Raw genomic sequence first — 15,080 nt, 5'->3', positions numbered from 1 at the left:
CCTTATCTAGGATTGGACTTCAGCTGAATTTGTTTTGGGTGCATGCCATGTCTTAGTGCGCACACAGCTTTCTTTATAAATCCAATCAGAATATTAAAATTGAACAGTAAGATAAAAATAACATGTCCCAAAGTCAAAGAGCTTATACTCCAGCTCTGCTTAGATTGGATTGAAATGCACAGCGCCTGCATGCACTGCTGATCAGATTGTTCCCAAACACATATAATCCCTTCCTTAAACCATTTCCAGCCATTAGTTCAAGTCATTCACAGATTCTTTCCTTTGCACAAAATCTCTGCTTGGATTCCATCAGAAATTAACAGACTGAGAAGAATATTTGCATAGTTTCCAGTCTGTGAATAATGCATTCTTTTGACAGTTTTATTTTTCTGTTTGGCCTTCAGTTCCACCTCTTCTCAAGGTTTCAGAAAGACAGTTGAGCAACTTGCTTGATTTAGTCTTATCAGTTAGAAATATTATTTTACATTCAGTTGAGCAATTAGACTAGATGGGGTGGCACTTGTCTACATTCTCAAGGATGTCGTTGGGTAAGATGAATAACTACATAGCCTTGAATATATTAGGGTCAGGGCTCTAATAATGACAGATAATCCAGCCTGTGAAAGAAAAAGAACCCTATCATTTTTCTTAAGTGTGTATGTATATTGTAAAAATTATATCAGTTTCATTCTACTTTCTTTAAATTCCTGGAATCTGTACTCTGGTGAAGTGCCTAGAATTCTGTGCTGTTGTTCAGAGGTCATCCCAAGGGTCCTTTGACAGAGAATTCTAAGGACATCACCAAACTACAAATCTCAGGATGCCATAGGATGGAGAATGATCATTAAAGTAGAACCAAACTGTTTTAACTGTGCAGTGTAGATGCATCAGAGTGATAGGGACAGAATCCAAAACTCAAACAGAAGATGCCATATTGCATTTAATAGTGAAATATATTTGCAGTTTATCAAATAAGGTTTCCCCAGATGAATCACTGTTGCAATCCAGATGACAATGTACAGGCAAAGAGCTGTGTTTGCACAGAGTTCCAACAGCAAAAGCTGCCTTAAGGTGCCAACAAGATGCTAATTGGCAATTTCCACCTCTTTTTTGTTTATTTAGTTCTCCTAAGTGCCCTCATAATAGTGCATTCCAGCACTGAGTTGAAATCCTTTTTAAAAAAAACTCTGTGGAGAGTAGGGGCACTTGGTTGGGGTAACCGATATCCTTATGAATATCCCTTTGCATTGGATCAGGCAATCACAATGGCAGAAAGTGGGCAAAAGCAACGCCAACCCAGTTGGATCAAATGTATACTACCCCGGCTGGCTGAACAAAACAAAATGATTCCCTGCTCAAGAAAGATGATTCTGCAACAGGTTTCCCACATTGAGCTTTACATCATGTAGTTACGATGGGCTTGAATTCAAATTCATCTCTGCCCCATCCAATGTACATTGCAGAGTAAATGGCCAATGTTGTCATCCCCTTAGATGGCATGCTCTATATCACCCTTCTCCAGCCTTCTGATTCTCAAAGATGTTGGACATGTTACATCATCCCAGCCACAAAGACCACTACTCCAAAAATTCTGGAGAGCAGCTACCTGGTGAAAACTGTTCCAGATCATTGCTCTGTGTCCAGTATGAATGTCAAATGATTTTTTAAAGCATATCACTGATGTGTGAAACAGGAGTATCATATGATCTGTAGCTCATAGGACTAGAATATGATTTTAATGCCAGGCCCTATGAAGTGATGAATTCATGTTTTTAGGACTTGCAGCCTTTCTTTTTATCACCCCCAGCCATCCCACATACCTCTGGTGAAAAAAGATGTCTTTCAGGTCAGGTGGCAAGCTTTTCTGGAAAGCTTTGAATATACAATTTCTCATCTCAAAGTAAGTGCGGTTTACAATCACTTAGAAGCTTAGGTCATTTTAATATTTTTTTAAAAAATGCCCTCCAACAAATATGCATCTTCCAGATGAAAGGACAACTCATATAAGGCTAAATAATTGCCCTGATATCTCAAGGGAAGGCTTTTAATATCTTCAACAAATTGAAACATGAACCATATGCTTATAATTAGAACATCATATATCCTTGATGAAAATTGATTTAACGTGTTAAGAGCCTAATGAGGGTGCTTGGTTGGTGCCTATATTAAATGTTTGAAAGTGTTCTTAAATAGAATCATATTGCCAAGGAAATTATTTTAAAACTAGGTAAAATCCAGACAAAGTGAATTGTTTTACACATTTATTTAGGAATAAGCCCCTCTGATGCCGATACTGTATTTCTGTATGTATATGTACCAAGAATGTGAGGTAAATGGGTTGAAAACTTTATTACATTATTGGGATTTAGATTTCGTGAAATCCCATTGACTTCAGTAGCACGTAGGCACAATAAACCATTTCCAGCTTGTTAATTTACTTCAAATGCATAATAGCCAATCCCAGACAAAAGAATCTTTTTTGTCCCGAATGCTTTCTGGATTCATTTCAGTAAAGGAATAGATGTACATGCAATCCATATTTTATTTCTGTAGAGGGGGAAATAAGCTGTCTTCAGGATATAAACAAGTACACATTTACCCATGATGCATACCCATGAAAATGATTCAATATACATGTAGGACAACAAGATTGGAATACACTATCTTTGACCTTGAGCAAACTATATAAACAAGACAACTGCAAAATTCTTATACCGTGCAAAAGACATGTCCATTACTGTTGCATTGGCAGCAGGAAATTATATGTATTTCAAATGCACCTTCTAGTGAAGACCTAGTTGAAGGAATGCTCTCATTCCCAGTGAATGTATTACCAGATGGCTGAGGGGGAGATATGAATCTAATCCATATTCCGTATCTGCAGCATGTTAATGTCATCTTGTACTTGTTCAGCTGTTACCCTCTCCAGTTTCTTCCTGTTTGCATTCCTCTCCTTCCAAAAGTACATCTTGGCTCGGAAGGATGGGAGAAAGGATTTTTTAAAAACTTAATTAGCATGTTTTGTCACCCTGGCATTTGCATTCCAATAGGTGATAATACTCCTGACAACCTAACAGTTCGAAAGCATGTAAAAATGCAAGTAGATAAATAGATACCACCTCGGTGGGAAGGTAACGGCGTTCCGTGTCTAGTTGCACTGGCCACGTGACCACTGAAACGCTGACAAACGCTGGCTCTATGGCTTGGAAACAGGGATGAGCACTGCACCCTAGAGTCAGACACGACTGGACTAAATGTCAAGGGGAACCTTTACCTTTATCTAGATGATAATAAGAAGGCATTCTTAGACTAGAAGGAAGTATATAGTGGCTTCAAGTTTTCTTGTGAGAACACAGTATCATCAATGGATAACAGGAGTTGCAGTGTTGTCCTTTCAGCAGGGAGAAGGGTATCCCAAAGACAGGGTGGAAACAATTCAAAAGTGTCCTTGAAAGAGGAGGCACAGAATAAGTACTAGGATGCCTGCACACTTCAGGAGGTATGCCCCAACCTTGTTTGTAGCCAGATATCTTGACCTGTAATTAAAAGATATTGGAACAGAAGATAGATCTTTCGAGAATAATCTAACATGTTCAGTTCACTCAATTACATTCAGAAATTGGTATGAATGTAAATACCACCCATAAGATAAGATGTGAGCTATGTCATCAGGTCCAGCTCCCTGATGAAGCAGGAAATATACAAGAAAAGCATGTCTGAGAAATGAACACCTAACCTTCAATGAAAGAGAGCCCACCATCCTCTGAGGTAATCCATTACATTGTCAAACAACTGTTATTGTCAGGAAGTTCTTTCTAGTCTTTAGGTGTAATCTCCTTTCTTACAAGTTGAATTCACTGCCTTGTGTCCTACTTTCTGGAGCTCCAAGAAACAAGCTTGCTCCATCTTCTACCTGAAAGTCCGTGTACATTTTAAGATATAAGAGCTAAACATGATATTCTACATGAGGCCTAAACAAAGCAAAATAGTGTGGTTCTGTTATGTTCCTTGTTCTAGACATTACAAATTTGTTGATGCAACATAGTATTGTACCTATTTGCTTCTCTCTCTCTCTCTCTCTCTGTGTTTCTCTCTCTTCTGCCTCATCATACTGTTGCCTTATTTATTTATTAGACTTGACCTGTTTGACTCTGTTTATTCAGGTGTATTCTTTCTTCTGCTGGGCAACATATGGCCTAATCCTGCTGACATTGTTTACCCCATTTTACAATGTAACGTTTCAAGGTCTGCCCTCCAGCCCTATGTGTTCATTCAGGGTAGAAGATGCAGAGATGGCTTGACAAGAGATCTTCCCATCAGGCTGTTTGAAGAGTAGGTAGTGATTTGGGAACCTGTCAGGATGTGAAATTTGGCAAATCCCTGTCAGAATGGATTGTGTTTTTTTGTGCTCATTTGTATAGTAACTGTGGATGACAATCTAGCATAATCTAATATTTTCATGATTTGAACCAACATTGATCATGACTGTGAGTTGATATCTGTATCCTAAGCCTTCACAGTCCGCATGACAAAGTATCTAAATTCTGCCCTTTCTGTGCATTTCTATGCATGGCTCAATGTTTATTTGTGTCATTCCTTTCTGGAAGTAATATAAAATTTCATTTTGCAATGCTTATACTCAAGGAAAATGACATTCCTTTAAGCCTGCAGTTACTATTTTCTAAACCAATCAGTGTAAAAATCTGGATTGGAAATCCTTCAATAAACCAAGCAAGTTTGAAGAAACTGTCACCTAGATTAGTATCCACCATGTGATAATAATAATAATTTATTGTCATTGTAAGTATATACAAATACAACGAAATTCACAATATTTCTTTCTTATTTGTAGCTTGGTTTCATTTCTGTAATGTACCTAGCATGGTGTAGTGGATAAAGCGATGGACTAGGGCTCTGGTGACCAAGGTTCAAATCCCCATTTGGCCAAGGTAACTCACTGAGGAACTGGTAAAACTACCCGTTAAATATCCCACTTATCTTCAAAGTCATATTAGGGTGGCTATAAGTTATTTCCAACTTGAAAGCACATTAACTTCATTTCTGTATTAAGCTTGCCCTCTGAAGACACTGTATTGGAGGGAAACTGTTTCTCCCCATTGATTATTAGTAAAAGTTTAATTTTAGACTGGCTGCTGATAGTTGGGTCTGACAGGGACGTAGGAGGGCTGAGAATAAATTCAGTGGATCAAGCACTTCAAGGTCAGAGGTGGATAGCTAAAAGGAAGATTATCAAAGGCCCAGAGTGGAAACATTGGCTGAAATCCAGTAGTAACCTGTAACTAGCACAGGGCCATTGAATCTTATATAGGTATGTTGACTCATAAACTTTCCGATTGATTCAATGGGCCTCCTGTAGTTGTAACTTACTACAGGATTTCAACCTTTGCATGTTGATTGTGCTTCAAATAATCTGGAAGCATAATCTTCCTGCTATGCATATGAAAAGATCATATTTTGTAAGCCAGCTTTGGGAATGACGTATTGGAGAACATCAAATCTGATTAGCCAGCCAACACAGCTTCTCTGCCAGAACAAACTGAGGAATCTACTGGAAACAGAGATGAAGTTTTAAATAATACACAGGTAGTCCTGAAACTATTCAGAGAAATCTGCCTCTTCAAAAAGAACTTTCGAGATATTATTGGTGTGCCTTCCCATTTACTGTATTTTTTGCACCATAAGACTCACTTTTTTCCCACAAAACAGGGGTGTGGAAAGTCTGTGCGTCTTATGGAGCTAAGAAAACAGATTATATTTTCCTGTTTTCTTCTCCTAAAAAATTGGTGCGTCTTATGGAAAGGTGCGTCTTATGGAGCGAAAAATACGGTAATTCCTGTACAGTTTTCAACCCCCAAAGGAAAACAGACATTCTATTTTTGTCCCAGTAGGTGTGAAATAGAGGGCTAAAATAACTAAATGGAAGCTATCATACTTTGGGCATCTCATGAGAAGAATAAGACTCACTGGAAAAGACAATAATGCTAGGAAAAGTGGGAAGATATGATAGTGACAGCAGAGAACAACAAGAGTTTGGGAAAAGGAATCTTTGGTTACAAAAGTGTTTGTTGTTGTTTAGTTGTTAAGTCATGTCCAACTCTTTGTGACCCCATGGACCAGAGCATTCCAGGCCCTCCTGTCTTCCACTGCCTCCCGGAGTTTGGTCGAATTCATATTGGTAGCTTTGATGACACTGTCCAACCATCTCATCCTCTGCCTCCAAGGTCTTTTCCAGGAAGCCTTCTCTTCTCATGAGATGGCCAAAGTATTGGAGCCTCAGCTTCAGGATCTGTCCTTCCAGTAAGCACTCAGGGTTGATTTCCTTTAGAATGGATAGGTTTGTTCTCCTTGCAGTCCAGGGGACTCTCAAGAGTCTCCTCCAGCAACACAATTCAAAAGCATCAATTCTTCAGCGGTCAGCCTTCTTTATGGTCTGTCTCTCACTTCCATACATCGCTACAGGAAAAACCATAGCTTTGACTATGCGGACCTTTGTCAGGAAGGTGATGTCTCTGCTTTTTAAGATGCTGTCTAGATTTGTCATTGCTTTCCTCCCAAGAAGCAGGTGTCTTTTAATTTCATGGCTGCTGTCACCATCTGCAGTGATCATGGAGCCCAAGAAAGTAAAATCTGTCACTACCTCCATATCTTCCCCTTCTATTTGCCAGGACGTGATGGGACCAGTGGCCATGATCTTATTTTTTTTTATGTTGAGCTTCAGACCATTTTTGTGCTCTCCTCTTTTACCCTCATTAAGAGGTTCTTTAATTCCTCCTCACTTTCTGCCATCAGATTGGTATCATCTGCATATCTGAGGTTGTTGATATTTCTTCTGGCAATCTTAATTCCAGCTAGGAATTCATCCAGTCCAGCCGTTCGTATGCTATAACAGCCAGATCTTGTGCATATATAGTCTCTGTCCAGTGGATCCTTTGATCCAAATCATGTGGGCTACAAGGTCTGTGTTTGCACAACACACATACACACAAATATGTGCCATAAAGAGTATTCTGACTTTTGATACCCTCTTCAGGGTTTCCTAGGTACTCAGAAGTGGTTTACTATCTTCTGGTGGTGCTCTGGGACTGTGTAGTTTACCCACAGCTAGACAGAATGACTTTACTCCTGAAAGACACAGTGGGGAATCAAACTCCCAAGCCTTGGCTTGTAGCCTGCTGCCTATCTCACCGAGTTGTCCAGAGGGCAAGGGCTAATCAAATAATTGTGATAACAGTGATCACCTGCCTTATGGGAACAGTAAGCAGAAACTGTGCACAGCTAACGGATGGCAGACATTAAACCTGTTAGCACACATGATTCTCCCAGATAGTAACATGTGCCTGTAATTCGAAGGCTAGTCCTCTGCATTATACTTCACAAGTAATCTGCTAGAAGCAGCTCGCAAATTTGTCACTGAAAGAAGTTAGCATCTTGATACTACTCTTATCTTTCACTGTTGTGTTTTAATTAATTACTAAGCTATATTTTAATCAAGATTTGTTTTTAATTCTGAATTTTAGTATTGTCACCTGCTTCTTTGGACAGGAAAGTAGGGTATGAATTTCTTCCCCTGACTCTTCCACTTGCTCAAATGAGATTTGCCATTTCCAGGGAAGAATTGTACCCAAAGTGTATATGCTTTTCAGTCTCATTAAACAATGTTGGTACTATTCCCATTTTTAAACAGTTTGTGTGAAATGTTGGCTGTATTTGTAATTATGAATAAAAAGCAAAAAGCATAGCTTTGGTGAAAGCTGTTCTATTTATATTTTGACAACCAGTTTCAACAAAAACATGATCTGCATTTTTGAAAAAGCAACTCTCGAGTATTTTGTAAACATATAGTTTCAGGGCTCATACTCTGGAAAGGATCATAGCAACAGAATTAATGCCATATTCTCAAATTATGTTAGCAGCACACACAGTGCATTTCCTTCAACTGGAGCAGAGAGCAGCTTGTGGCTCACCAAATGTTGCTGGACTGCAAATCCCATCATCCCCTATCACTGGCTATATTAGGACTGATAGGGGTTGCAGCCTAACAACAGCTGGAAGGCCAACCATTGCCATCCTTTATCTACTAGCTGAGGCTACAATTCTATACCTACTTCAATTGAAGTAAGCCCATTGATCGCAATGGACTTGTTTCTGAATAAAGACTCTTAGTTTCTAAGACCAGAGCAGGGCTGCTAATGACAGGACCTTATCTAACTTATTAATTCATAGAGTTGCTGAACATTGGAGGCAACTTGATGGTGTGTCTCTCTGTGTGTGTATGAACACACACAACACACACACATACACAGAGAGAGAGAGAGTTGTACTGCAAGCGCCACTGAATTCATTGGAAGTGAGTTTCTAGTAAATGTACTTAGCGTTGGAACCTTGAACACAAAAAAGACTTCTGTTATTGAATATACTGGAAGAAATAAGCTAATCACTTAATTGAAGTTTGAAACTGAACTTCTAAAAATTGTTTCATCTTGTCTTGACCTAAATAGGGTGAAAAATTACCATGACGACAGATATCTGAAATCAGTAAGTGTGATCTCATAATAGCATGATAAAAAACAAGATATAAAAGGAACTGAAGATAAAGGAAAGACTGGGAAAATTAATGTAAATATGAGCTAAACAGTAAATAAATAAGTAAGGGGACATCAGAACATGACTGTAAAAATAATCATGGAGCCAGTTTGCAAATGTTTCAGATACTTAATGGCCAAAATCCTGTTGCTCTGAGTAGTAAATCATACTAGAGTAGGCCCACTGAATCAATGGGGGTCACCTCCTCTGTAAGTTCTATTGATTCCAATAGGCCTACTGTAACTGTGACTTACTGTATTTTAATATAGCAAAGGCTTACTCATACGTACCAAAAGAACCCTATTTATGCTGATACTTTTCATCCCTTTCTTGAATTGATACATATTTATATGCTGTCATGTGGTATATATCTACAGTGGTGCCTCGCTTAATGATTGCCTCGCATTACGACGAAATCATTGTATGACGATCTTTTTGCAGTCGCAAAACAATGGTCTAAATGGGGTTTTTTCACTTTGCGAAGATTGGTTCCTTGCTTCGGGAACCATTCTTCGCATTACGACGATCAAAACAGCTGATCGTCGGGTTTTCAAAATGGCCACCGGGTGCTTAAAATGGCTCACCGCTATGTTTAGGGATGGATTCCTTGCTATACAGGCAGCGAAAATGGCTGTGGTCTGGAGGATCTTCACTGGACGGTGAGTTTTTAGCCCATTAGAGCACATTGAACGGGTTTCAATGTGTTTCAATGAGGTTTTTAATTTCGTTTTACGATGTTTTCGCTTAACGACAATTTTCCTGGAATGGATTATCGTTGTTAAGGGAGGCACCACTGTATACTGCTGGGCCTGTTCACACAACTGTTGGTTCAATTGGTACATTTCTTGCTATTTGTACCAGTGTCAGCTTCCACATAGGAATATCTGAATGTCTTCACAGAGCTCCTGTCTTATACAAACTCCCTAGGAAATATGTATACATTTGTGTTTTACATACAACAGGCAAGGAATGTATTTGTAACCTCAGAAGATATTGTACTCTTATGTTTAATTTCATTCTTTCTCCTGGATATCTTTTTGATTTTTTATTACTTAACAGTTCAGAGAAGAATCTTCTTTTCTAAAGTTTATTGAAGAAACAAACAAGCATATAGAAAATTTCGAAGTAACATGTATACATTGGCATAAGTTATATAAAAAGGGATGAATATATATTTCAAAATCTTCAGTCTTCTAATACAACATCTCAGTTCATATATGTAGATAGCATTCTTAATTTGTAGAGAATGGTATGAGTCACTAAGTTTGTATCTTCTGTACTTACAGTATAAAGCTTAAATTTAATACTTCAAAATACACAATGCTAGAAATATTTTCTCAATATCGAAAATGAAAAATGCAAATCAATTTAGAAAGTTACTCAACATCTGTTAGAATATACATATATCTTAAGATATTATAAAGTCAAACAGAACATGGCAGAGCATAATGCATCTAAATATGTCACATCATATTATTCTTACCCCTCCTGGCAGAGATTTTCCCCCTCTCAATGAACAACAAAATCTGTGTGTCTTCTTGAGTTTAAACAGTGCAAAATCTATCTTATTTATAGTGTTGGATTATCAGCATAGTGAAAACAATTTTCACCAAGCCTTTGGATTCTCAGGCAGTTGGCATCGCAACAACTTATTTCTCCAGTCTGAATGGATTTCAGGAGCCTGACTCTCAAGGGCCTGAGCATGAAATCACCCCTCCCATGATTTAACATAGATTAATATAGTTCAATAAGCACAATGTAAAATGGCTATTTCATATTCATTTCTACTATTTTCATTCAATGAAATGTTTCTGCATTTAAATTTATTATTTTCTCATGCCATATACAGTGGTGCCTCGCTTAGCGAGTGCTCCGTGTAGCGACAAAATCGCTTTGCAATGAACTTTTTGCAATTGCAAAAGCAATCGCTTTATGATGTTCCCTATGGGGTATTTTCGCTTTGCAATGACTGATCATTGCAAAGCGACCATTTTCACACAGCTGATCGGCGGTTTCAAAATGGCCGCTGGGAAAAAACATGGCCGCCCGCTGTTTTCTGGGACGGATACCTCGCTTAACAGGCAGCGAAAATGGCCGCACTATGGAGGATCTTCGCTGAACGGTGAGTTTGAAGCCCCTAGGAATGCATTAATCATGTTTTAATGCGTTTCTATGGGCTTTTTTATTTCACATTGCAACGTTTTCGTTCAACAGCGATTTCGCTGGAATGAATTAACATCGCAATGCGAGGCACCACTGCATAAATTTATAATTGACACAGGTTCTGTAGGCTACACATGCCATCTCATACAAATTGATTCATTTGCCATCCTGTTTCTTTGGGGGGGGGGGTCCCCACTGCCCTAAAATTTTCTTTAAAAAAAGTATATCACTATTGTCTTGTCACTTCCAACTGTTAGTTGATGTGCAACCTGATGGTATATGTCACTTGCAACCCTTTCCCCTCCTTTAAAATTTTCACTTTCCAATTCCTTTCTCCACTTTCCATTTTTCTTCCCCTTCTTCTCTCCTCCTCTCTTTTTTGCTTTCCTTCTTTACTAATTCATCCCCTTTCCCTTATTTCCCTGCATATGTCTCCCTCTCAGTTCTTGGCTTCCATTTTTCTTTTTCCTTTTGAACAGAGTCAGGAGGATGAAGTGGGTTTTCAAATACTTTCCAACTGTTCTGAAGAACAGGGCTAAAAAAGAGAGAGAAGAAATGTTAATGCAATGCCCCTTTCTTTTTCCCCTCAAACAATTCAAAGGATTAAATATCCCTTTCTTTGCTCAAGCCTTCTTTCCCCTTTCCTTCCTTACATCCAAAAGGGATGATGGGAAGGCTATCTCATTCTGAACAATATAAGTTGTTTTTGTGGTGGTGGCAGCGGCTGCTACAAACAATTTTTCACTATCCCTTTTAAAAAGTGATTTTAAAAAGGGTACAAGTGCAGTCCCAGTGGAGTCACCACAGCACTCTAAAACTCAATCCCTTTACAAAGTAAATAAATTGACAGCAATGTTCACAGACATTGAAATGATAAGCAATGAACCTTCCCAGCAAGGGGGAAAAATGATTAGCTGGCCAAATACATTGATCTCACTTGTGAGTCATGTGAATGGAAATGTATAAAATGATTTTAAAACAGCAGAATTGATCTAACTGGGGTTCTTTTGGCATGTGTGATCAACTAAGTCACAGTTAGGATAGACCTATCTGAAGCAATTACAGTGGTGCCTCGCTTAGCGATTGCCTCGTTTAATGATGTATTCGCTTAGCGATGAGGTTTTTGGAGCGATTTTGCGCTCCGTTTAGCGATGTTCCCTATGGGGAAAATTCGCATAGTGATGTTCGGGACCTTGCCTCGCTTAGCGATGACAGTTTTAGGTCCCCTGTTTTGCTTAGCGATGTTCCATTTTTGCTATTTTTAAAGTGTCTTAAAAGGTTCAAAATGGTTTTAAATGCTTGAGATCATTAGTGCACCTTCTAAAACCTTTGCAAACTTGATTTGGCTTTGTTCTGAGTCTTCGTTAATTTTTGGTGAATTTTTCCCCCCATTGAAATGCATTGAACCTAGGTTTGACAGCTTTGAGGGGCTCTTTCCCTCTGGATTAACTCATTAACACATAAGGACTTTCTAATTATGTAGTGTCATCCCTGCATGAGACTGAATGAACTTTCTTCAGAGAAAAGGCTCAGTTTTTTTTAAACAGGACTCTTTCACTACTTCTCACTGCCTTGCTAAAATGACCCTTCTTAAATACAGAATGGCTTTCAATGTCATTCATTCTTGAGAAGTAACTCTCAGCATTTGATTCTATTGAAGATTAACTGTTCAGCTGGAGAGTTTAAGAACATAGGAACTGCATTAATAGATCAGACCAAGGTTCCATCTGCACCATATTTCTATTTCCAGCAGTGGCTGGCCAACCAGCCAGATCTGTAAGTCTCTGTGCTGTATCTAGTTTCCAGACATACATTGCCTCTGAACACAGAAGTCACCTCTACTGGGAAATAATATACGGCCAGAGAGAAGATGATGCTAAGAGCCCATCCATATGGAGTATTTGTTCTTCTTTCTTTGCACTTATGATACTGTTACTGCATCCTGGCATCCACACAATGCAAGGCTGAAGCTAGCATTAACAGACTGAAAAATGGGACCAAAATACCCCTTACTGTCCAGATTTTTCTTTTTATTCTTTCTTTTTTGTTCTGCTATAGTCTGATTTGTTCCACCACAGAGTATGCTCGTGTGGACCCTAGTACTGTACTTCATTGTTCTATGCTGATCCACATACTTTATGAGCATGTGTGTGTATGTGTTATTTGATTATAGTTCCTTATGGACATTTTTCTGCTGGCCATTTCAAAATGGCTTTTAATGCAGTTTTAAAATGGGGGAATGCATTTAAAGCCCACAAAAATTTCTTTCATGGGGCATTTTGTCCATCCATGGGTTATGTTATCATATATGAATTATCTCAGTCTTAGAGCTCTCTGTTTTGAGGAACTCTTCTCCTATAGTTTAAGGCAAAAATATGAAGAACAGGATTTCATTTTGACAAGGTTATTTCTTTATCTGATCTCCTTTTTGACTCAGTCATTTGGTATGGCACTTGGAAGCAGCTCCATAATAATACTCGGTGTTCTTGTGAACATATGCTAGCATGGTATCCACTTCTCCTTGAAGTGCTGGCTATTTGCCAACTGCAGCTGTTCACTTGGAACATTTCTCAGTCCCCCCTCCCCCCAAAAGGCCATCTTGTTTTGTTCCTATTCATCTTGATTCGGTGAGAGTATGGTGGCTGACAACACAATAAGCTCAGTGCTACCTCCCCCATAACTGATTAAAATTCCAGGAAAGGTGTTGCTTCCGCAAGGTGACATAACTCTTCTTGGGCTGTAGCACTTCAGAATGAAAGTTTAAAAAAATCCTTATGCTTAAATAAAATACAATCTAGTTTATTATATAAACAAATGCTATCTTGCATTTGTTTTTCTTTGTACTTCAAGTTCTTGTTTGCTTGTTTTTATTTTCAATATAGGCCTCTACACTTTCAGTGTGAAAAGTTACAAATCCAGGAATACTGGCATCTTAGTACAGTGGGGTCTTGACTTGAGAACTTAATCCGTATTGGAAGGCGGTTCTCAAGTCAAAAAGTCTGTAGGTCAAGTCTCCATTGACCTACAGTGCATTGAAAACCAATTAATCCTGTAACAGGCCGTTTTTGTTCCATTTTGGTTTTTTTCTGGTCTGTAAGTCAATTCTCAGGCTGCAAGTCAAACCTAAATTTTGCGGCCAGAGAAGTCTGTAACTCAAAAAGTCTGTAAGTCAAGCCGTCTGTAAGTCAAGGGTCCACTGTAGTTTTTTGGGGGGAACTGGCCAAGGTGACAAAGCCTCATAATGCTGCACATACAAGTAGCCAAAGACTCCAGAGATGATTGACTTAGAGCATGTTCCTGGATGTTCTTGGACTACAACTCGCAGAAATCCTGGCCAGCACAGCTAGAGGTAAAAAAGTTTTAGTCCAAGAATATCTGGGGACCCAAGGTTGAGAACCAATGACTTAAGAGTTTCCATATACTATTAATCCTCTATTTAGGCCTTCTCTAATCTGATGCTCTTTAAATGAGCACTGGACTTCAAAAAACTCATAACTGTCAGTCTTCATGGAATGTTGTAGGTCCAACATACTTGGACAACATTAGGCCAGTGAAGGCTGGTTTTTCCCAATATTTCCTAGTTGTGTAGCTCCCCCAAATCTGCTCTTCCCCATCATATATGGCGTTAAAAATATTGTAAATAAATACGTTTGATATTTGCCAGAATTGTTTGGGACTTCTTACACGCACAGAAGCAAAAACATGGAAATCACAATGGCTAATTGAAGATGATTAATGAGATGCTTATTGCATGTCTGGTCATGTGGCCAGCAAATGAGAAGACATACAGTTGGCACCTTGTTAATTAGTTATAATTAGGCTTTACAGCTTCTGTGTTTTCACTTATGTAAAAAACTAACAGGGTTTTGGCCCTTGGTGGTATAGTAGCCTGTCTCTGAGAAAAACAAAGTATATATTCTTGAAGTCTTTCAAAGCCAGGATCTGATGGTTGCTGTGGGTTTTTTGGGCTCTTTGGCCATGTTCTGAAGGTTGTTCTTCCTAACTTTCGCCAGTCTCTGTGGCTGGCATCTTCAGAGGAGTCAGGACACTGTCTGTGCTCTGTTGCAGTTTGTTGGATAGTTGAGTATTTATAGCTGTGGGAATAGCTTTTGTTCTTTTCAGGACATTGGGTGATTATGGTGATCAGTGTGTTTTGTTGTGGATATATTGTTGTGATAAGGGGCAGATATGATCTATCACTGTGGTTGATCGGTGTCGTTAGCTGGTCTTTTGTGTGCAGTGATTACTGGTCCTTGTGGCTGGGTAGAGTTTGTTGACCTGCAAGGCTGCATTTTTCAGTGGTGGGAGCCAGG

General features: G+C 38.9%; 1 long non-coding RNA gene across 1 annotated transcript in view; it reads right to left on the bottom strand.

Moving 5' to 3' along the window:
- Nucleotides 1-11,112: 11,112 nt before the first annotated feature.
- LOC140705492 (uncharacterized) overlaps nt 11,113-15,080 on the bottom strand; it is a 33,377-nt gene continuing 29,409 nt past the window's right edge. The window contains exon 2 of the long non-coding RNA XR_012084886.2: nt 11,113-11,302. This is a non-coding gene — a long non-coding RNA (uncharacterized LOC140705492). The remainder of the gene's footprint in view (nt 11,303-15,080) is intronic.

The sequence above is a fragment of the Pogona vitticeps genome, chromosome 3 (genome assembly GCF_051106095.1).
Source record: "Pogona vitticeps strain Pit_001003342236 chromosome 3, PviZW2.1, whole genome shotgun sequence".
Taxonomy (NCBI): domain Eukaryota; kingdom Metazoa; phylum Chordata; class Lepidosauria; order Squamata; family Agamidae; genus Pogona; species Pogona vitticeps.
This window is presented reverse-complemented; position numbering and strand designations above follow the sequence as displayed.